The sequence below is a fragment of the Manis pentadactyla genome, chromosome 2, assembly GCF_030020395.1.
Source record: "Manis pentadactyla isolate mManPen7 chromosome 2, mManPen7.hap1, whole genome shotgun sequence".
NCBI lineage: Eukaryota > Metazoa > Chordata > Mammalia > Pholidota > Manidae > Manis > Manis pentadactyla.
This window is the reverse complement of record NC_080020.1, coordinates 53227647-53251449: the sequence shown is the minus strand read 5'-3', so window position 1 is coordinate 53251449 and position 23803 is coordinate 53227647.

Below are 23803 nucleotides of genomic sequence, written 5' to 3'. Positions count from 1 at the left end.
GGAGATTCCTCTCCCACCTGGAATTAGCAAGGGTGTGGGGTGCAGGAAGGGATGAGAGTTAGCACTCTGACAAATCTCTGCAAAGAAATGGCTATTTTCCAGGTATTTAAGTTCAACCATTTTATTCCCTTCTTTTGCAAAAGGCAACACTGGATTTGGACCATGTCCATTACAAGTCTTGTAGTCTTGAGCATCATTTTGGAACGTGGGTGCAGTTGCGACCTATTGCCTTAGAGCCACAGCTTAAATGGAGACCAAGTCCCTTTAAGCCTTCCTATTGCATTCAGTTGGAGACAGATCTGTTACGTGGTGGTCTATATGTGACCTTCAAGCGCTCATCCACCTCTGTTGCCTTATGTCTGGGATTTTCTCTTCCCCTCTTCAACCTGATAAATGTCTCCTCCTGTGAAGTCAACCCTACAGTACCTATTTCATAACATCATTCTTTCTTTGATTCAGTGACTCTTCCCACTTTGGTATTTCCGCAGTTGATAGCTCCCCACCCCTAAACCTGACGATTTTTGGCTTTTGTTCCTACTGTGTATTCAATTCAAGGCTCCCTTTTAAAAAACACAGGCTATAGGTCTTAGAAAGAAAGAGAAGATTTTCCAATACCCTAGGCTCTTGGTTCCCTCAGTACTTGTCATCCAGTCCTTCTCCGGATTCCTGCTCACCTCATGGAAACTCTGCCTGCTGGCAGGGGTGAAATAGACACTGTTGTTTGTTGCCTGCATAAGTGTGATATCAAGTTTGAAAGGAATCATGTTGTAAACTCTATTGGCCAGCTGTATTTCAGCTTGCGTGTACATATGTTGTTCCACTTCTTTAGTTGCAGTGGAACAAAAGGAAACTTAAAAAAAATTACTTTGATAAAATAAAACAAAGGAAGCACAGCCATTTTTTCAGACTAAAAATTTTTTTGTAGTATTTTGTTGATTATTTTTTAAAAAGATTAAAATGAAGTAGATGCGGAGCTAGGAAGATATTAGAATCAACATACTACAATTTATTGTTATCAATGATTTATTTGGCCATGTGATAAATGTTATATATGCTTTTGACTTTCCTCTTGATCCTAAAAAAAGTTTCTTATTCACATTAGACTAATATACCTTGGAAAGTAATATGAATTTAAAAAGCTAAATATTTAGAACAATTTTGATTAGACTGCTTATTAAAGAGCATTTATATATTCACCATTAGTAATTCCCAATCTAATATTGCCAGTGAGGAAACTCTCAACAGCTGTCATCTAGAATTCTAAAATATCACTCGTTGATAAATGTGCAGCATAAGCACCATAGCTCAACAAAAATGAAGTGCAATTTTCTCTTCAGTCAGAGAAAAGAGCAAGTTCAAGATTGGTTATGCATTAAACAGTCCATTTGGGGAGGCTAATTAGAGAAGACCTTGAAATAGAAGTCATCAGAAAAAGCCAGCAGATGAGTCTTTTTGGAGACTTAATTTGTCCTTTGTCACAGACAAGACACCTGTGGAAAGTGCAAGTTACCTTCATCCGAAGTATGGTTATGAGGCTCAGTGAGCCTGGGGGTGAAAAACAGTAGTAGTTGTAAGATTGTCTTTATGGCATACTGGAGCTTTTTGAGTATCAGGTTTCCAAATCCTTATAATAGATATGCAAATTAAGTGCCAAAAAATGACATGGGCACAAGAATTTGGATTGTTCTCTCTTCCCCAAGACTTTATAAGGACTGAAAATGAACAGAGCATGTAGTGTTAAGACAGTCACTTTTTTATAGGAAATCAAGCACATGAAAAAATGTGTCTGAATTGTATCCCATTTAAATGCACTCAGATTAGTATAATTCTCACTCCAAGCAAATAACAATGCCCCTGGAAGCTGCCCCAGTTTAATATCAAGTGTTATTTTTGTAGCGCAATAATCGGGCAAGAAGGAAGTAATTCTTGTACAACCTGTTTTCACTTTATGATCACTAGTATACATATTTTCAGAAAACTTAGATGACTTTTTTCTCAACAAGTTTGTTAGATTATCAGTATCCAAAGGTTTCTTGATATTTTCTCATAAAAGGGCAGGAAAAATAAGTTTTGGAAAAGTGTGAGAGTATTGATTATCCATTATGAGGAGTGCTCTCCAGACATCATGAGCACCTCCATGAAATAACTCTGAGTAGCCTGTCGGAGGCCTATCTTTTCTACGGAATGGATAAAATACCCTTGAGGAAAGACCAAAATCATAATTTACGGGTTTTCTTCCTTAATGCCTGTTTTCTGAAGAGTTGACAGCCCAGCCCTGAAGCGAAATAGGCCACAAGTTCAACTCTTAAACTTTATCAGTGTCAAAAAACTCTCAGATGATCTATTAAAACCTAAGACCATGTGTTTTCTCTTCAGAAAAACTATTTTTATGGTGAAAAAAGGAGTTCTGTTCTTCATATGCAAGTAGCAAGTCTCAGGAAGGTCCCTTCTGGGGGTTACATAAGGAGGCCTAATGAATGCTGGGACCTGCCCTCCCTCCTGAACCTGGGTAGGCCACGCGGCCTTGGAGTCATACTGCTCCCTGCTCTTTCCCTCTCTCCTGAAGTCTTCCGCACCTTTTTTTTTTTTTTTTGTATTTCAAATCCAATGTAACTTTAATATTGAACCATTAAATTCTCTGAAGTGTATACCTCGGAGTGGAAATGCTCGGTCATATGGTGACTGTATGTTTAACTATTTGAGGAACTAACAAACTGTTTTCCAAAGTGGCTACTCCATTTTAAGTTCCCAGTAGCAACGTATAAGGGTTCCAATTTCTCCACGTCTCACTAGCACATATTATCTTTTTTGTATTAGCCATTCTTGTACGTATGAAATGGTATCTCTCTGTGGTTTTAATTTGCATTTTCCTAATTTAGTAATGATGTTGATTATGTTTTTAGAGCTTATTAGCCATTTGCGTATCCTCTTTGGATGAATGACTATTCAGATCCTTTGCCCATTTTTAAATTGGGTTATTTGCTTTTCATTGTTGTATTATAAGTGTTGTTTATGTATTTTGGATGCGAGACTCTTATGAAATAGAGGATTCACCAATATTTTCTCTTATTCTGTAAGTTGTTTTTTCACTTTTTTCATAGTGCCTTTGAAGCACAAAGTTTTAGATTTTGATAATGTCCTTTTATCTATATTTTTCTTTTGTTGCTTATGCTTTTAAGCATTTAAGAAACAATTGCCTAATAGAAGGTCATGAAGGCTTACACATGTTTTTACTAATAGTTTTATATTTAGATCTTATATGCATTTTAAGTTAGTGTTTAATTATTGTATGAGGTAGGGGTCCAAATTAATTTTTTTGTCTTTTGCATGTAGATACCACATGTAGCTGTCCCAGCACCATTTGTTGAAAAGTCTACTCTTTCCCCTATTGAACTTTCTTGGCATCCTTGTTAAAAATTAATTGCCCACAAATATATGGCTTTCTTTCTGAATTCTATTCCATGGATCTATATACCTGTGCTTTTTCCAGGAACACATAGTTTTGCTTTTTAAAAAAATCTTTGTAGTAGGTTTTGAAACCATATATAATTCCACCAACTTTGTTTTTCTTTTTACAGATTATTTTGGCTAGGTTCCTGCATTTCCATATGGATTGGACCTGGGAAATGCCAGGTGACATTCTGATAGAGATTGCAATGAGTGTGTACAACAATTTAGGTGGTATTGTAATCTGAACAAAATTAAGACTTCTATGAACATGGATGTGTTTCTGCTTTCTAGGTCTTCTTAATTTCTTTCAACATGTACAATTATTGCATTTATTTTGTTCAATTCATTCTTAAGAATTTTATTCTTTTTTGATGCTACTATAAATGGAATTTTGGTTTCATATTTTTTTTTTGAGAGGGCATCTCTCATATTTATTGATCAAATGGTTGTGAACAACAATAAAATTCTGTATAGGGGACTCAATGCATAATCATTAATCAACCCCAAGCCTAATTCTCAACAGTCTCCAATCTTCTGAAGCATAATGAACAAGTTCTTACATGGTGAACAAATTCTTACATAGTGAATAAGTTCTTACATGGTGAACAGTGCAAGAGCAGTCATCACAGAAACTTTCGGTTTTGATCACGCATTATGAACTATAAACAATCAGGTCAAATATGAATATTCATTTGATTTTTATACTTGATTTATATGTGAATCCCACAAATAGTGAATAATTTCTCCCTTATTATTATTATTATTATTATTATTTTTTTAATGAAATGCTGAAGTGGTAGGTAGATGCAAGATAAAGGTAGAAAACATAGTTTAGTGCTGTAAGAGGGCAAATGTAGATGATCAGGTGTGTGCCTGTAGACTAAGTATTAATCCAAGCTAGACAAGGGCAACAAAACATCCACGGATGCAGAAGATTTCTCTCAAAACAGGGGGGTGAGGTTGTAAGCGTGGACAGTCACCTCTGTTGATCCCCAATTTCTCACCTGATGGCCCCCCTGTGACTGTGCCTGTCTTAGGTTTTTCCTCCCTTGAGGAATCTTACCCGTCTCTGGCTAACCAGTCATCTTCTGGGGCCATACAGGGAAATGTAAAGTTGGTAAGTGAGAGAGAAGGAATATTATTTGAAAAGGTTAGCTTTTTACTTCTTGCAGATTTATGCCCTGTGGCTTCTATGCCCAGCATTTGTCTTGAGGTATCTTTACCACTTGGAAGAATTATGATACTCGGTAATTTTGATATGAGGCACAAATTCTACTTAAGGGTTGTAATTAGGAAGGAAGAAGAAAAGCTATAGAAGTAGCAGACGGAAGAAAACATGGGAAGATTGATTATTTCTTTGACATATCTTCTTGTAGAGTAACATAAGCATGTATAGGTTTTAAACTACTAATTAAATTGCATGCACACATTAACATAATAGGAATACAGCTACATAACCAAAGCAGACCTACAATTACCAGCCATCTCCAGTGAAACCAAGAAAAACAGTTAGGTACCCTAAGCATCTGTGAAAACTTATCAATGATATGATGGATATTATCTAACTGAATTTGAATAGTTTGAGAAAAATAAGACAAATTAAAACAACCCATTCCTGGGGAATGTTCACATCCCTTATGTTCTTTTAACAGTAAATAGTCTGTAGTTGTAAGATTTTGGAGCGCTACAATTTGCACTTCTCCTAATTCTTGGTTGAGTTCCAACAGTATAGATCCAGTCAAATTTGTTGTTTTACTGTATGCACAGGCCAGCTTAGATATCTCCTTCTTCATTCCAATGGCAAGTCCATGAACCGGTGGGATGAATGCAGCTACAACTGCAACAGCGCCAGGATCTTTATTGAAGTTTTTTGATGATCATCTTCTGGAATGACTCTTCTGCACCTTTTTAGGGGAGGTATCTAAGTCCCAAGGGGCAAGGGGCAAATGCCCTATTGACCTGGGGAGGTTACTACAAGTATATGTTTCTTGAAAAAAAGCCCCAGATCTCTAGAGTCTGTAATCTCACCCGTGTGAATCGCCTCATTCATCTTTAATTTCCATAGCCAAGGATGATATTCAAAACATTAACAAAAAATAAGGCACCTTCACTGGTGATTCAAATGGTACCCTAGAATAGTGCTGGAGCCAGGACCTAGGGCTCCTCTGGTTCTTCCGTTGGGTGATTATGCTGAAGCGTGGAATGGAGCATGCGGACGCTGTAGGATTATTTACCAGTTTGTACTGAAGATCTCAATATTTGAACATCAGTGTGGCTGTCCCAGTGTGTGCGGCCTGGACAGAAGGCCTGCTCTCAGCACTGTGACAGGGAGATTAATCTTGATTTGTTAGTGTGGAAACTGACACTCAAAGAAGTGAAGCAGTTTTGCTGTGTTTTCTCAGCAAGATGACAGGGCAGGAGGGGAACCTGGAGGACACCCATGCTGGTGAGATCGGGAGCACAGCCTCTTTCCCCTGGGCAGGTCTGTTAGCCAAACCCCCATTTGTCCACTCATCAGCATTTAGTTTGATGGTAAACCAAGTTTAGATACATCCCCGGACCTCCCTCATTCTGCGAGGTTGGTGGCTGGAAGGAAAAGGCAGCAAGCAGACCAGGGGACCGAGCTCTACAAAGAGAAGGTCGTGGCTGCCCTTTCCCCAGCCTCAAGCAGTTACAAGCCCGCGGCCATCTTCAGGCCGCCTGGGTCCCCACCAAGGGCCGCCATTCCTGAAAAAGAGAGGGACTGCGAACGACCATCTTTTCTGAGGTTGCTTTGGGAACAGGAGGTTTAAACACACTCCTCTTAAATGTACTTTTCTCCCTCTTCATCTCTCTCAGAAGATCAGTGAAGTACACAAAGGAAATGAATTTTTTTCTTCTTTTTAAAATTCCTGTACATTAAAAAAATATTTTGGTGCTGCCTGTAAAGTTGACCTATACCCACTGTGGAGATGACTGAAAAAAGAAAGTTGCTTTAAAAATTACTTATATTCCTATGACCTGTTATTTTATTGTATTTCTTTACATACAAGTCTTGAAATCCTACTTTTTAGTATTTTAAAGTTATTTTTAAATGATTCATTGTCCAGTTATTTTTTAAATAGTTTTATGAGTCCTCCCCCCCCATTTTATTACATTATCGTTGAATTGTAAATCCTGGTAACGCACCTCTGACTCAGCACGGGCTGTTTTCTTAGGTAGAATCCTAAAAACTGAGATTTCAGAAACAAGAGCATTAATAGGTTCTATTTAATGGCCCTTTGGTTTTGTGTTTATCCTTTTTCTGGACTGTTTCTAATAGCCCTTGGCCCACTTTTATAACCATGTTAGCTCTTTTCTTACCTTTTTCTTTATGTGGTAAAGTTCTCATGTATTGAACTAGCATTTCCCATGTCAGATAATAGCTCCCAGTACAGTGTTTGGCATTTATTATTGCTTATAGTTTCATTTTGTTTTTTACATATAGTAAAGTTCTCCATTTTATGACCAATACTATTATCCTTTTCTATTTTGATTCTCACATTAGTTGATTCCTTAAAAGGCATACCAAATATCAAGATCTGATAAATATTAAGTACATTTTCCTTTCATTTGTTGGAGGCTAATTTTTGACTTTTCACTCTTAAACCATCAGAATTTTTATTTGATTAAGGTAAACTATTTTCTTCAAAATAGTGATCTGATTATCCCAGTACTGTTTACTGAATATTCATTCTTTTTCCCTTTAAAGTGTGATACTACATTTATCTTACACTAAATTATTATTTACTAGTATTGGTTTTTTTGGCTATTGTTTCGTCCTGTAATTTCTTGAAGTAGTAGTACTTTGCTCATTTAAACAAGAATCATATGGTTATTATAAAAGAATTATTATCTATGCTTATATTATTCTTTCAAAATGTTATTTATTTTAAATAACTGAAAGGTTACTCACTAAGATATATATGCACTTAATGGGTTTATGCAGCTTCATTACCAAAGGCTTTGGGATATTTCAGACAAATGTAACATAGCACAACAGAATGAAAATGAATGAGAAAATTTTTTTAAATAAGATACACTCAGGAATCAGGTTAGGATATGAAATGATTGTCATAATGAACTAGAGTTACTTTATAATAGATCAGATATTGGTTGTAAGCGTCCTACTGGCCAAAGTAAAGAAGAAAATATGAACAGTTACAAGATTTCAAAGTTAAGTGATAGAGATCGTTTTTTCAGAAGTGTTGCTCCTGTGATAGTGAAACCCTTCCTGGTGGAAAACATTCTTAATTACCTGCCCTGCCTCCAAAGGGCTCCTTCCCTGTGCCCCCAAGGCATTTTTGTGTCACGGTTACAGATCTCTTTGCTCTGTAGTGTAACTGTGATGTGTGCTCTGCTGCTCCCCCCACCAACCACCCCAGTGCCAGCCTGTAAACTTGGGGACTGCTTGTTTTCATGACCTGTGTTGTCACGGAAGATACTGGAAAGCCTGGACTGGATCACTGACAGAAGAACCAAGCGGCACTTGGAGGTCTTGGAGTTTTGAGGTTTATTTTACACCGGCGGGCCCAGAGGGGAGTAATCTCCCAAAAGTCTGAGCCCTGAGCACAAGCAAGGGGAGCAATTTATATTATTTTGATATGTGGCATTTCGGCATGCGCAGGGCAAAAGGGAAGCCTGGAGGAGGGGGGGTGTCTGGGAGTGCTTTGCCAACTGGAGGAAAAAAGCGGTTTGCTGACCTTGATGGCTGTGTTGAATATTTTCCTTATCACTCCCCCTCTCTGATGTCCCTTTAAACACTTCGTTTTAGGGGCATCATTTTTTTGGTTTATGATAGGCTTATAATGGCTTGTATTTATACTTTTAATTGCTTTGAGCTAGGATTTTTTACCTTGTGACTTTTTCATTAAAGACTTGACTACTTTGTGAGGAACACAAATGATTATGTTTTTATGCATTTGTCTGTATGGGCTTTGTGTGTACAGGTTGAAATGAGTCCTTCAGACTTTTGATAAGCCTGTGCTTAACAAAAAATACTCAGTTTTTTTCACTCCTAATTTATTTTTATGCAGCTGAGCATTACACTCGGGCTGGCTTATTTGAGTATGAGAGGACAGGTGCTAAGTGTGTAGGGCCACTGAGGGCAGCTCCCTTGGGTGATGACCATGCACTTTATAACTTCTGTACAGTTAAACATTATAAAGAGGTACTTTGGAAATGCAGGCTGAGACTTGAGTTCAGCTAGGAGGGACAGGTAAGCACAGCAAAACAACAATTACCCAATAGACAATAGAAAGGGCAACTTTTTGAGGAATAGTTTAGTCAGAGGGGAGCAGCAGAGAGTTTAATGCCCAGAATGAGAGATTTCATTCTGGTGAAGGCCAGGATCCATGGCGTGCAGGTGTTCATTAGTCAGAGGGTAATCATCAGATGGATGCAGAGGTGGAGAGGATCTGGAGGTCTGGCTGGGCTTTCTTCTGATGTATCTTTGGAGTCTGGGCTCTTCTCACTCTGGAATGATGGACCCACAGAGTGATGCCTGTAACTTTGAGGGCAGTAGTAGTAGTTAGAACAACAATGTGGGCCTAGTCCACTGAGGTTTGAGGGGGTCCCTTTTTCAATTTTTGACTCATACTGAGTCCCCAGCCTGGAAGGAATGTACTGGGTCCCTAAGAGATCAGGGCTCTTTCTATGGTATATTGCTGCAGCTTATTTAGGGTGGCTCTTAAGGCTTGGAGCTGTTCTCTTATTCTCTTATTTCCTATCTGGTGTAGGTTCCCTGGGAGGCTTCCTAGACACAGGGGAGGGTAATTCGAAAGGGGAAAAGCCGTGAGTCCCAGGTGTGCAGCGAGCATGCAGGACAGCCAGGGGCAGTAGCTCTGGCCACAGGAGGCCAGTTTCTTGGCAAAACTTAGCTAGGGTTCCTTTGAGGGTGCAATTCATTCATTCCACTTTCCCTGAACTTTGTGGCCTGTATGCAATGTGGAGTTTCCAGGTAATGTTGAGAGATTTAGTTAAAATCTGTACTGCATCTGCTACAAAGGCAGGTTAGTATTGCTTTTTGAGGAGGGTTTCTAGTGCAGTTTTTCTTAGGTGGGTGGGCTGATGGTATTTGCTGACTTGATGCCTTTTGGTTGCAGTTGGGACAAAGATGTGTCTGTCAGGCAGCAACCATCTTCTGTTTTTTTGTTGTTGTTAGGGTGGCTCCTTCAGCCATGGCCCAGTCTTTCTCTTTTTCAGTGTACTTGGGTGGAGGGGCCTCCACTGGGGGCGTTAGAGCCATGGTGAGGGAAGGAGCTTTATCTGTTTTTTATTGGCCGATGTTTTAGCTGCCTTATCTGCCAACTGGTTCCCCTGTGTTAAAGGGTTGTTTTCCTTTTGGTGTTCTTTGCAATGCAGAATTGCTACTTTTTCTGGGAGCCAGATAGCCTTGAGGAGTTTTAGTATTGTGCCAGCTGAGAGTTGGAGAGGAATCAGTGTCCCTGTGTGCTTAAGAGGGACACAACAGTATGGGGGACTTTGACATTTATTTTTTTTGTCTCAGAGTAAGTTTTTCTGCTTTTTTAATGAATAGAATTGTGGCTGCCAGTGTCCTGAGGCAGAGTGGCCATCCTGCCTCAATTGGGTTTAGTTTTTTAATTTTTCTGAAAGGTATGCAACTGGCTGTTGCCAGGGCCCAACAGTTTATGTGAGAATTTTGGTGGCTACTTTTTTTTCATGTATGAAGAGACTGAAGGGCTTTTTGTGTCTGACAGGCCTAGGGCTGGTGCCTGTTCTGAAGCAGCCTTTATTTCCAGGAAGGTGGCTCTTGCCTCTTCTGCCTAGACAGGGGGTTCTCGGTAGGACCCCACCCAGGAGGCTGTAGAGGGGTTTGCCATTGCCGAGAATCTGGGAATCAGATTTTGCAGAATCCAGCAGCCCCCAGGAACTCTCGTCTGACTTTCTTCATCTGGAGCTGGGCTAAGGAGATAATGACCCTGTTCCTCTCTGGCCCTAGTGCCCTTTCTCTCTGGGTGAGGAGGAAGCCCAAGTACAGGACTTGCTGCTGGCAGATTTGTGCCTTTTTTTATGAGGCTCCATATCCTGAGTCTGACAGGAGTTGTAGGAGGGTCTTTGTGCCTTTTGCACATTTTTCCTCGGTGTCACTTTCAAGGAGGAGGTCATCTACATACTGCAGGAGGGCACAGCATGTGGTATCTCTCGGAAAGCTGGTAAAATCTGCGGCCAATGCCTCTCCAAAGAGAGTGGGTGAGTTCTTGAGCTCTTGTGGAAGTCACATCTATGTTGACCGCATCTGCTGCCCCATATCTGGTTCAGTCCATTTGAAGGCAAACAAGAGCTGGGTTTGGGAGGCCAGCCAGAGCCAGGGCGACTGGCACTTGGTTAGAATGCCTGCCTCTTCGAGTCTGATCAGGTGTTCCTGGATGCCTGCCCTTGCCTCTTGTGAGAGGGGGTACTGCCATTATCTTTGTGGCTGGGCCCCTGGAGTCAATTCTACAGTGACAGGGGCTCAGTTATGAGCAAGTCCAGGTGGGTTGTCTTCAGCCCATAATGAGGGGAAGGCAGCTCTGAATTCAGGTGGGCTACTTGAGAGGGTCTGGGCACAGAATAGCTTCCACTCTTCTTCCCTGGGTGTGGTTATTGCCAGTATGAGGAACTCTGGCTCTTCTTGGCCTAAGTTTAGTTTGAGGCTGGTGTGTCCTGTTGGTTCAAAAGTTATTTGGGCTCTGAGTTTGGAGAGTATATCTTGGCTAAAGAGGGGAACGGGGCACTCGGGAATATAGTGAAACTTAGGTCAGGCTTCGTGGCCTCCAAGTTCACAGTGGCAGGCTTGGCAAAAGTGTCACTGGACTGCTTATGCCCCAGTGGCTCCAAGAATAGTTGCAGTCTTTTTACTGAAGGGAGTTACAGGGAGGGTGACCACAGAGTGTTCTGCCCCTGTGTCAACCACAAGTCATGTGTTGTCCCCCCACTTTCATTTTGACCGTGGGCTCATGGGGGCCGAGCATGAGAGAGCCCAGTCCTTGTCAGTCTGAGTCTGTTCCTGTCAGACTAATGAGCCTTTCCATGTGAGGATCCTACTGGCAGTGACCGGACTTCGGGGCTTTGCCTCGGTTGGGCATTCATTCTTCCAATGCCCCTTCTTTTCAAGGTAAGCACACTGGTCTCTGGCTTGGGGCATCCTAGGCTTCCCCCTTGGGTGACTGGCTTTTCTCGGCCTTTTGGTCATTTCTCTTTCTTTTAGGGCAGCTGCCAGGAAGCTGGCCTTTATTCTTCATTCTTCTTTCAGCCTCTCTGTCAGGCTGAACTTCTCTGTTTAGATATACTTTGTTGGCAGTTCTAATCAGTTGAGCAAAGCCCTCAAGTTTTGGAGCTTTTGTCTGAGATCTGGGGCGGCTTGAGCTACAAATGAGGTGTTGACCATTTGTTGGCTCCCTGGTGACTCAGGATTGAAGGGGGTGTAGATGCGACAAGCTTTACAAAGTCTTTCATAGTAATCCTCAGGAAACTCTCCTGGTTGTTGAGTGACTGAAGATACTTTTGTCATGTTCATAGGCTTTTTGGACCTGGCGTTGATCCCCTGGAGGTGGGCGTCCTGATATCGGCCACCCTACACTGAAGGTGGACCATTCAGATTCACACAGGGCTTGGTGCTGTCCCTCAGGGTGGTTAAGTCCCACTTGGGGTGCTCCTCAGAGACAGCAATTTCAGCCCATGCACCCCAGTCAAGGACCCTGGTTGCCTCCTCTCTTCCATTGTGAACAGGGTGTAGAGAAGCTGTTGGCAGTCTTTCCAGGTTGTCCGATGGGTTTGGAAGAGGGATTTCATGAGATCAACCAGGGCTTGTGTTTTTTCCAACTGGGTGTTGCGTTTTTAATTGAGGAGGTTAGTTGTGGAGAAGGGTTGATAGTAAAACCTGGACTGGCTGGGCTGGATGGTCCCATCTTTATTATGCGTTTCAGGCTCCTGTGTCTCTTGCACTGGCATCTGAAGGGTGCCTGCTCCTAGCTGAGGGCACAGCCTGGCTGCTGGCCCAGGGGAGAGTGGGTCCACTGGTTCTGGAGTTGGCAGGGAGGCTGATGGCAGCAGGGTGTCTGGGATGGGGGTGCTGGTGCTGACAGCCTTGGAGACACATAAGGCGGGGGCAATATTAGCTCTTCCTCTGGGTCACCAGCAAGAATTTGCAGAGGCTCAGACTTCTGTTGATTCTTTGCAGGCTTCTTTGTTGAGGCAACTAAGACCCTACCCTGTCCCTGCCTGTTGCAAATGAATCGCACCCAAGAGGAAAGGTCTGGGCAACTCCTAACCAGGAGTCAGTGTACGGGAACTGGTCAGGATGACCTGGATCTCCAGTGATGACCCGCCAGACCTGGTGGACTGTTGGGACATCTAGAGACCCTTCCAGAGGCCACCCTACACTGAAGGTGGGCCATTCAGATTCACACAGGGCTTTCAACCTGCCAGGAGTTAATTTCACTCCATAGTTTTCTGAAAATCCCTTCCTGAAATTCTTGATCATAGTGTCAAGGACTGTGGGTTTACTGTGCCCTGACCCCATGACGTTTCTGTGGACAGTGCCATAACAACAGACAAGGAAGGGGTACCTCCTCTAGAGAGGAGACAAGTCAGATGCCCATCTGTTTGCGCTCCTCACAGAGACTTTGGTCAGCCTTGACTAAGGTGCACCCGTGTAAGTCCCGGGCCAGGTCAGCTGAAGCTGAATCACCAATATGTTGTGGTGGCTGACCGCGAATGCAGGTGAGGGCCCATGCAGATTCCATAGCACAGGCCATGGAATCACAGATTCAGTGCAGACTGAATGACTTCAGCCGCCCTGCACACTCACTCACACACACTCAGACCAGAGTTTAAACATTCCCCCCCAGGGAATGTCTACCTGTGAGGCTTCTAAAAAGTCTCCAGGAGGTGATCAGGCTCCCCTTCCACCCCAACGGGTGGGACTGGTTGGGTCAGGGGCCACGGGGCCTCACCAGATTCGACGTCGGAACCAGGTCCTCACCCGCCAAGCCTCCTTGAGTCGGGCGGGAACAGCGGAGCGGGGCTGGCCCAGGGCGACCGGGCGGGAGACTGCCGAGAGATCAGGCAGGGCATGGCTTCTCCGTTGAGATCTTCTGTTCCATCACCACCCCGCCATTGCCCCGTTGGGTTTCCCGGTCAGGAAACCAAATGTTACAGAAAATACTGGAAAGCCTGGACTGGATCACTGATGGAAGAACCAAGCGGCACTCGGAGGTCTTGGGGTTTTGAGGTTTATTTTACACCGGCGGGCCCAGAGGGGAGAAATCTCTCAAAAGTCTGAGCCCTGAGCACAAGCAAGGGGAACAATTTATATTATTTTGATATGTGGCATTTCGGCATGCGCAGGGCAAAAGGGGAGCCTGGAGGAGGGGAGGAGGGAGCTGGGGGTGCTTTGCCAAATGGAGGGAAAAAGCGGTTTGCTGACCTTGATGGCTGTGTTGAATATTTTCCTTATCAGTGTGACTGGCCTAGTGCTTGGAAAGCAGAGCGATCAAAAATTGTGGGAAAAAAAAGTAAAAGGGAAGGAAAGGAGGATTCTAGTAACCAACATGGATTTGTTTGGAGTTAACTCTGATGTCTGTGCCTTCTTGTCCTATGCTTTTCTTTTTTTTTCTGAGTTGAAATTTCTATTTTATCTTATTTTATTGTGGCAAGAACACATCATGTGAGATCTACCCTCCTAACATATTTTAAATTCTGCAATACTCTTATTGTTAATTATAGGCATAATGTTGTGTAGATCTCTAAACCTTATTTATCTCATATCACTGCAGTTTCCTAGCCATTATTAGAAACTCCCCATTTCCTCCTCCCCTCAGCCACTGGGAACCACCATTCTAGTCTTTGCTTCTATAAATGTGATTGTTTTCGCCAGCTCATGTAAGTGGAACCATGCAATATTTGTCTTTCTGGGTCTGGCTTATTTCAGTTAGCATAAATGTCCTGAACTATCATCTATATTGTCATATATAGCAATATTTCCTTCTTTTTTAAAGCTGAATAATATTCCATTGTGTGTATATACCATGTTTTAAAATTCATTTATCCATCCTTGGATATTTAGTGTGTTTCTGTATTTTAGTTATGCAGTGCTGCAGTGAACATGGAAATGCAAGTATCTGTTCGATATTCTGATTGCAGTTTTTTGGATAAATACCTAGAAGTGGGATTGCTAGATCATACAGTATTTCCAATTTAAATTTTTTGATGAATCTCCATACTGTTTTCTGCAGTGGCTGCATCATTTTTCTTTCCCACCAATACTTTACAAGGGTTTTAATTTTATAGAGGAGTTTTATGCTTATGTTCATCAGGGATATTGACCTTTAGTTTTCTTGTTGTGTCTTTGTTTGGCTAGTACATTTTTCAGTTCATTTATTGTACTCTGATTTCTATTTGGTACTTTTAAACTATTTTCTTTTTGTTGAAATTCTCTTCTTGATTCACTGTTCTCCTGACTGCAGAAAGCATCACTATCATGGTTATTTTGAATGCTCAGTTGGGTAAGTCATATATATCTCCATTTCATAATGGTCAGTTTCTGAACGTTTATTTTGTTCTTTCTTTGGAACATGTTTCCCATGTCTCTATTTTTCTTGATTGTCTGTGTTGGTGTCTATGCCTTACATAAAACTTCTCCCAGGCTTCATGGACTGAACTGGTACAGGAGAGGTCCCTCACCACTGTGTCCAGGGGCCTCTCAAACCTTTGTGCTAATCAAGCCTGCTTCTATGTTCTTAGCAGCCCCGAGGCATCCAGTGTATGCTGAGTCCTGTCAGTACTCAGAGAAATGAGACAAAAGCCAATTCCAGACAGCCTACAGAAATTCTGGATTGCTGAATGTTCTGTCCAACGCTCCCTCTCCAGACAGAAGCTGGGATCTGCGGGTGTTTGCCTGTTGCTCTGTGCTAGGTTGGGAGGTGGGGCTGTGGTGACTAGCTGGATGCTAGATCGTCTTTGTTCCTGTGGCCCATAGGGTCAAGCATTATGTTAGTCCCATCAGTGCTCTGAGACGGGTGAGCCTGAAGCCAGTTCCTGGGGCAGCAGAGGAGAAGCTGAGGTATTAGATGTGCAATGCGACCCTCTCACTCCTCCGGGAGGGACTGGGGCTGGGGCTTATTGCTTGTTCCCTCTTCAGGGCGGGGCACTGTGGTAAGTGCCTGTACACCAGTTCAAACCACCCCACTTCCCTTTCTGTAACCCCTGGGGGCTCACAAATGCCCTGCTCTGTCAGCTTTCTGAGACAGGCTAGGTACAAGCCAGCTCCTGGGGTAGCACTCAGAGAAGGTGGGACCCTAGGTATATGGTCCAACTCTTCTGCTGCTTAGGGAGAAACTTGGAGCTGAGGGTTCCCTCCTAGTCTCATGGCATGTACCAGGGGTGGGGATTATGGCAAGAGGGGTTTTCTGTTTTTCCTGCTGGTTTTGATGTAGCTGAATTTGCATTTGCTCAGGATGCAGGAACCTCTCAACTGGTTTCCAGATTTCTCACAAAGGGTATTGATCCATGTGATGCTGTTGAACCACTGTTTCTGTGGAGGAAAGGAGAGTTCAGGCTTCCTATTCCACCATCTTGCTGATATCAAGAGCTTCAGCCTGTCTTTCTAACTCATTCCTGAAACCATCCAGGGTCCCAAATTCTGTTTCCATCACTCAGAGCAATAAGAATGGGATTTTTAACTCTAAGTTTGCTCTCCCCAATCCCAGCCCTCACAGTATACTGTATATACTCATATTAAATGACACAAGATGATTTTTATTGTCAAAGTGATGGAATTTCAGGGACAGAATCATTTCCAGTTAATAGTGTGACATTAGTAGTTGATAGATTTAGCTTCAGCCCCAGGAGCTAAGTCGAGCTCGCTCATCTGCCTTCAGCAATGCTGTAACTTAGTTCAAAAGGACCATTTGGAGAGCAAAGCTGCCAGCTGCCTGCTCACTGCTCCTTAGATAAGGGAGGACCATTCCCTTGGCTTATTCTCTGAGCATAATATGCTCACAGCATCTGTCAGACTCATTGCTTACAAAAGAAAAGGACTTACCTTAAATCAGCTTGAGCACAAAATGAAACTCAAACAACTAACTCAGGTAACTCTTGCAACTAAAAAGTCAAGGGCTCAAACCATGTCACCAGGACTCAGCTTCTCTCTGTTCCTCTCTCAGTCTCAGCTCTGTTCCTCCATGTTGGCATCATTCTAAGGTAGGTCCTTTCCACATGGTGGTCCCCAGCAGTTCCTGTCCTATATCTTACCAGCATGTTAACCCCAGCAGAAAGTTTATCTTCTCTTTATTTTCTTCATTTTTATGTGTTTATAGCCAAAGTCCCAGGATCTGAGACTCACTGGTATGTCTCAGAGTCACTCACTCTCCCCGGGGGGTTGGGGTGCTCTCATTGTCCATTCCTAGAAGTTCAGGGTTGGGTTAGCCCTGGCCCAGCTGTATGGACAGAGTGCACAAGAGTGTTTCTGTGAAGGAAAATCAACTCATTGTGTTAAAATAGAAAGGAATGGACATTGGGCAGGTGTAATGGTTGATTTTATGTGTCAACTTGATTGACACGAGGGTGCCCAGATATTTGGTCAAATATTATTCTGGGTGCTTCTGTAAGGGTGTTTTGGGGTGAGATTAAAATTTAAATTGGTAGACTTGAGTAAAGCTGATTGCCCTCCCTCATTTTGGTGGGCACCTTGCAATCACTGGAGGCCTGAACGGACAAAAAACTGACCTTCCCCCAAGTACGAGAGAGTTCTCTTTACCTGAGGGCCTTTAAACTGGGCCACTGGCTTTTTCTTGCCTTCAGACTCAAACTGAAATATCAGCTCTTCTTGCGTCTTGAACCTGCTGGCCTTTGGGTTTGAGCTCGCACCACTGGTCTCCCTGGGTCCCAGGGCTTCAAACTCAGCCCAGAACACTACCAGCTCCCCTGGGTCTCATTTTGCCAAGTCATTCTGCAGATCTTGGGACTTGTCAGCCTCCATAATAATGTAAACCAATTCCTTATAATAAATATCTATGTAAATGTATATATCCTATTGCTTCTGTTTCTTTGGAGAACAATTTGCTGACTGATACAGTAGGCAAAATAATAGAAATCCTTCACAATCTGTATTTCCTCTCTCACCCTCTCTATTTGTTTTAAGGCCCTGTGTTCTATCTACCCTCATCCCTTCTCCTTGTTTCTGAAATAGTGGACAGCCCCTTCCACAGCTCATCCTCATCCTCTCCTTGAAAGTCCTCCCTTGTTTTATTCTGGGAGAACTGGACGTCACCCATTTTATAGTTTCACACAGCACTGGAGTTTCCCTACAAGTTGCTCCATTCTATTTGCACAGACTTCTTTAGCTTCCCAACCTTTCAGGGAGAAAGGGCACTTTCCTTGTTGTGCACGCACTACCTACAAACAGCTGTGTTAATGTTCTGTGGAATGTAGATAGGAAATACTTGGCTTTCCTCACAAACAGGGTAAGAGCAAGCTAACCATAGTCTTCTCCTTCCCTCTCCTAAACTTTTTTCTTATTCATCTCTAGTCAGGCAATTCATGGTATTTTTTTCAAACCGTATTTTATCTCCAGCTCTTAGGGCGGGAATTAGGTTCTGTGACCAGTTGCAATACACCAGAATGATGACTGGGAGAGAGCAATGAAGTCAGCTTGAGTAGCAAGGGAGAGGCGAGCAGCATGGCGCTGGCCTCTCGGGTGGGTCGAGCCTGCCGCAGGGGTGGAGGCTGGACGCGGGGCTGCCATGTCTAATGTGGAGGGACGGCAATTACCAACAGAGCCAGAAGACCCGTGCCCACAGCATCTGGCTCACTCGGAGAAGCCGATCCGGCATACTGTCGGCGACCACAAGGCCCTGGGAGCAGACTGGTGCCACCACTGTCCTGATGCGAGATCATGGTGAGGCCACCGCACTTTTCTAGGTTTCTTTCCCACTCTGTAACTTGAAGATAATGGGCCTTCAGCAGGCTGCGTGGTTGTGCCCTGTGAAGCTCTCAGAACCCCATACTTAGAACAGCTCCATGCTTGGAGTGCTCTGCTGTCACTGCCTTGAAATTCTTAATAAGTTTTGAATAAGGGGCTCAGCATTTTCACTTTGCACTGGGCTCTGCAAATTACGCAGCTGGTGCTCAGGCCAGTCGGTGGTCCCACATGGCCCCTAGGGTTGTTCAATGGATAAGGGACCTAAAGTCCTACCAGTCTGGAATAAAACGGGTTAACAGTTAACAAAGGTAAACACGTTTCTGTGTTGAAAGACATCTCAAAGTCTTAAGCATGTATAAACTTTATAATTCTCCAGAAAGCGGATGTGAAGGTCATTTTCTAACCTTATTTGACCACAAAGCTCCCCCCCTCAATATCCCCCCTATTTTTTTTAAGAAGCATCTCTTGTAAAAGTATTACACACAATACACAATACACTTTGGGAAACTTTGGCCTCAGTGTTTGCTTAGGTGTCTGTAAAGTCAAGCAACCTGTAGTTTTTTATTATAATGAGTCGTGTGTGAAGAGTGGAGGGGTGGGGTGGGAAATAAAGCTGGAATTAAGGAGTGGGGATCATACAGCTCTGTGGCCCAGGACTCTGTCACAAAGAAGAGTTACACTGCTATCATCTCACTGAAGCCCATGTAGACCCACAATTTTTCTCCTCTGAGTCTTTGCTTATGTTGTTTTGTCTACTTAAATGCTCTGCTCATCTTCATTTAGTAAATTATTTTTGTTTCTTATTCCAAAATATACCTCAGATTTATCTCCCTTTATAACTCCTACCTTCACCCTCCGTAAAGCACATTGTGGCAAATGGACCAATGCTATTCACCTGCCACCTAATTCCCTTCCAGCTCCAGCCTGTTCTCTACATGGTGCTCTGATTTGACATCTCTGCAAAATGCAAATTGGCCTCATGCCACTGCCCAGCTTAAAACCCTTCAAAGGCTCTGCTTCAATTAGGAGAACATTCAATGAGTGAAAATCCTTCCAATGAGTTTCAAGACCTGAACCCCACCTACTTCTCCACTCTCTTTTCAAGCTGGCCTGCCCGTTGCCCCTATTCTCCATCACATTGACTTTTGAGTATTTCTTGATCATCCCAAATTCTTTTTCTCTTTAGGAACTTTTCATTTATTGCTCACAATATCTTGAATATTCCCACCCCTGCTTTTCAACTGGCTGGTTCTTAATCATTCCTCAGAATCTCCATTAAAAATCACCTTCTTAGCAAGAACTGCCCTGAGCACTTTGCCAAAGCACCAGCAGCACCACCTATCTGGCTAATGCCATCCGTGCACCCTGCTCATTCACTTCTTAGTAGCCATAATAAGCTATAGTTAATTAGTTTACTTGCTCATTATCTAATTCATCACTAGAATGTAGATGTCTTGAGGGCAGGGTCCCTCTTGTAGCTCCAATTCTTAGCACATGCCTGGCACATTGTAGATGTTCACTAAATACTGACTGAATGACTGACTGACAGAATTCCTAAAGGTCTGTCAAGTGCTGGCTTCTTATCTATGGTGTCTTTTTTGACTTCTCCCAACCACAAGTGATATCTTCTCTGCCTGAATGCCTGTAGCTCTTTATTTGTACTCCTTTATAGCTCTAGTCTTTGCCTCTTAGTATTAATTGTGGGTTTGTTATACCCTCCCAGATTCTCAAGTTCCTGGAGCAATATCCTACTGATCTTTTTGTACTCCTGCTGTGTCTGGCACAGAATAGGTGCTCAGTAAATTCTGATTGAATTGATTTGAATAATTGAAAAAGCTTTCAATAGAACAGGCAACTAAAAACATGTTGGAGAGGTTCATTTAAAAATAAAACCACAGTCCACATCACTAATTACCAGGGAAATGAAAATTAAAACTACAATGAGATATCACCTCACACCAGTTAGAATAGCCAACATCTAAAAGACAAGGAACAACAAATGCTGGTGAGGATGCAGAGAAAGGGGGACCCTCCTGTACTGTTGGTGGTAATGTAAATTAGTTCAACTATTGTGGAAAGCAATATGGAGGTTCCTCAAAAACACTAAAAATAGAAATACCATTTGACCCAGGAATTCCACTCCTAGGAATTTACCAAAAGATCCCTGATTCAAAAAGACATATGCACCCCTGTTTATTACAGCAGTATTTCCAATAGCCAAGATATGGAAGCAACCTAAGTGTCCATCAGTAGATGAATGGATAAAGAAGATGTGGTACATTTACACAATGGAATATTACTCAGCCATAAGAGGAAAACAAATCCTACCATTTGCAACAACATGGATGGAGCTAGAGAGTATTATACTCAGTGAAATAAGCCAGGTGCAGAAAGATAAGTACCAAATGATTTCCCTCATTTGTGGAGTATAACAATGAAACAAAACTGAAGGAACAAAACAGCAACAGAAAAAAAAACAAAAAAAACCCAGCTGCAGACTCACAGACTCCAAGAAGGGACTAGCAGTTACCAAAGGGAAAGGGGATGGGGAGGGTAGGTGGGCAAGGAGGGAGAGGGTATTAGGGGGTATTATGATTAGCACACATAATGTAGGGGGGCACGTGGGAGGCAGTATAGCACAGAGAGGACAAGTAGTGACTATAGCATCTTACTACACTGATGGACAGTGACTGCAATAGGGTGTATTGGGGGGGACTCAGTAATATGGGTGAATGTAGTAACCACAATGTTGTTCATATGAAACCATCATAAGATTGTATATTAATGATACTTCAATAAAGAAATGGATATTAAGCATAAAAATAAAATAAAACCGTAATAAGCACTGGACACCTTGCCAAAAATGGGCATGTTTCCTAGCCATTTTACAGGTCTTGGAGAACGGCCTAAACACAGAGCTCTACTGATCCAAACAGGCTTCATTAAACAATCCCTGGGCCTTTGAGATGGATGGCGTGCAAGCCGAGTTCTGACAGGGAGGGAGAAGAGAACTCCCACCTCCAGGTGCTCCTGGCCCCAGTTAATGGCCCTGCCATGGACACTTTCAAGAGGAAACTCTGCTGTGGTCATGAGGACTCAGTGGTGCTTCTTCTCCTGGACCTTTCTGACATTTCCTCCGATTGCCGAGGAAGCCTGGATAGATGTGCCTGAGTGGAACTGCAGTGAAGACTGGGGGAAGAGGAGGGTGTCAGAACTGGTCAGGACTCTCAAATGTCAATGACATGGCCATTCTGCCCTCATTTGGTTTTATCTCTGAAAGTAATAATCCATACCTCACAGGGTTGTTATATTAATTAAGATAATATATATGTCTTAACTTTATATACATAATGTAGACAGTAAATAAGTGTTACATTACTTCCTCTCTTCCTATTCCAGGTGAGAGCTCTATGTGTGACCTCCAGGGTGGACCACCTCGGGGCACATAGCTAGAATTTGCAAAGAGGGGAAAGCAGATTGGTATATATGTGTGTGTGTATGCATATGGTTCATGGGCACACACGTGGTATACAAAGGGGACCTTTATATTTGCTATGTATTTTGATATAATAAGTGAACAATTAAATGATGTGCATTAGTATCTGTTACTTTTGCATCCAGAAGAGAATGGAATTGGACTTTTGATCTCAATATGGAGAGAGATGACTTGCTCAACCAATGTTAGTATGTACAAAGAAAAGTTCTACAACTTTGAAGAGGCAAACAAATAAGAATGAATTTAATCTGAGGCAGACTGATAAGTAGCATAGAAAAACTAGAATTTCTTTTTTAAAGTTTTCTCAAGAGCCAGAGTGAGGGATGTCCTGATAGATGTAGAAGCCTTTTCAAGTAAGTTTCCATTATTTGTTAAATGAGTACTGGAAATGGGTGATTAAATGAATATCTGTATTAGTTTTTCAGGGCTGCCAAAACTAAGTACCACAAACTGGATAGCTTTAACAACAGAAACTTGTTGTCTCACAGTTCTGCAGGCTAGAAGTCCAGAATCAAGAGGCCAGTTCCAGACTTCTCTCCATGGCTTGTAGATGGCTGTTTTTCTCCCTGTCTTCATATCATTCTCCCTCTTTGTGTATCTTGTCTTCAAGTTTCCCCTTTTTATAAGGACACTAGTCATATTGGATGAGGGCCCACACTAATGTACTTATTCTAACTTGATTACCTCTGTAATCAAGTCTCCAAATATGGTCACATTTTGAGGTCCTGGGGGTCAGGACTTCAACCTATGAGTCTGGGGTGGGGAATAAATCCAGCTGAATTTCTTAACATTTCTTAAACTTGGAAGTCCACGCTAAGTGCTATGCTCCTAGCTCAGCAAAAGAGAAGCCAAATTATGTGAAGATGGTCACTTTTGTGTCTCTGCCAATCAGTTCTCAACACAGGTATGGAAAACAGATTCCTTGGATATAGAACACATCTGGTAAGAGCTCTTTGAAGCTTCAGGAAGCACCTGCAACAGGTTTATTTCTTCTTTTAAATGTGGTATGACAAGTTCACCACTGGGCCACATGCAGTGAATGCACGGAGCCGACAGAGGCCTGTGTTTGCTGGGAAATTAGCCCCACAACGGCCTGTCTTTGGTTTTCAGGAAATGTAGCTTTTGGGACATAATCCATGTGCCTTGCATATCCTAGTCTCTACCCTATGTATTTCCTCCATTCTCTCTTAAATGGGCAGGAGGTCAAAGAAAAAGGCAAAACTAAACAGACAAACATAAAACTCTCAGAAACTTTTATATGGAAGCAATTTGATGGAATTTGAGGCAAATATGTCACAATGCTGCTATCATTTAAAATAGCTGTCTTTAAAGTTTTGTTTAACTGACTTTAAAACGGCATGGAATTGGATAAGCACTGTGTTTTTTTGCATTTCTTTTACAATTGTAAGATGTAGAAAATGATACATATATTTATTTTGTTGTTAATGAAAGCTTAATTTAAAAGGACACAATATTGAGGAAGGAGATTCATAGAAATAGCCATCTGCCCTGACATTCAATACTATAAAAGCAAGCACAGCAAAATGGTAGGGAGCTAATGCAGCAAGTTCCAGAATGTTAATATTTCAGAGAATCCTCCCCAACTATTTGTTTCTTTGCTCCTCCATCCCACTAACAGTTGCTTTAGTGACAGAGTGGTACTAGGGCCATTTATTAGATGAAACAATGGAGTTTGGTCAGAGTGCAGACCCATTCAGTCCTTGAGGGAAGACACCAGTTGTTACGGGGAAGAGCACGTTTTCCGCAGGCATATCAAAGCTGGCTAGGAGCTGATATAGCAAAAAGTCAGAAAGCCTTTGGTGAAGGGTTTTAGCCCTCTTTTTTTGCAAAAAGCAGATCACCCCATATAAAGACATGACATAGCCCTCTGAAATCTTCCCTGGAGCTTAGCGAAT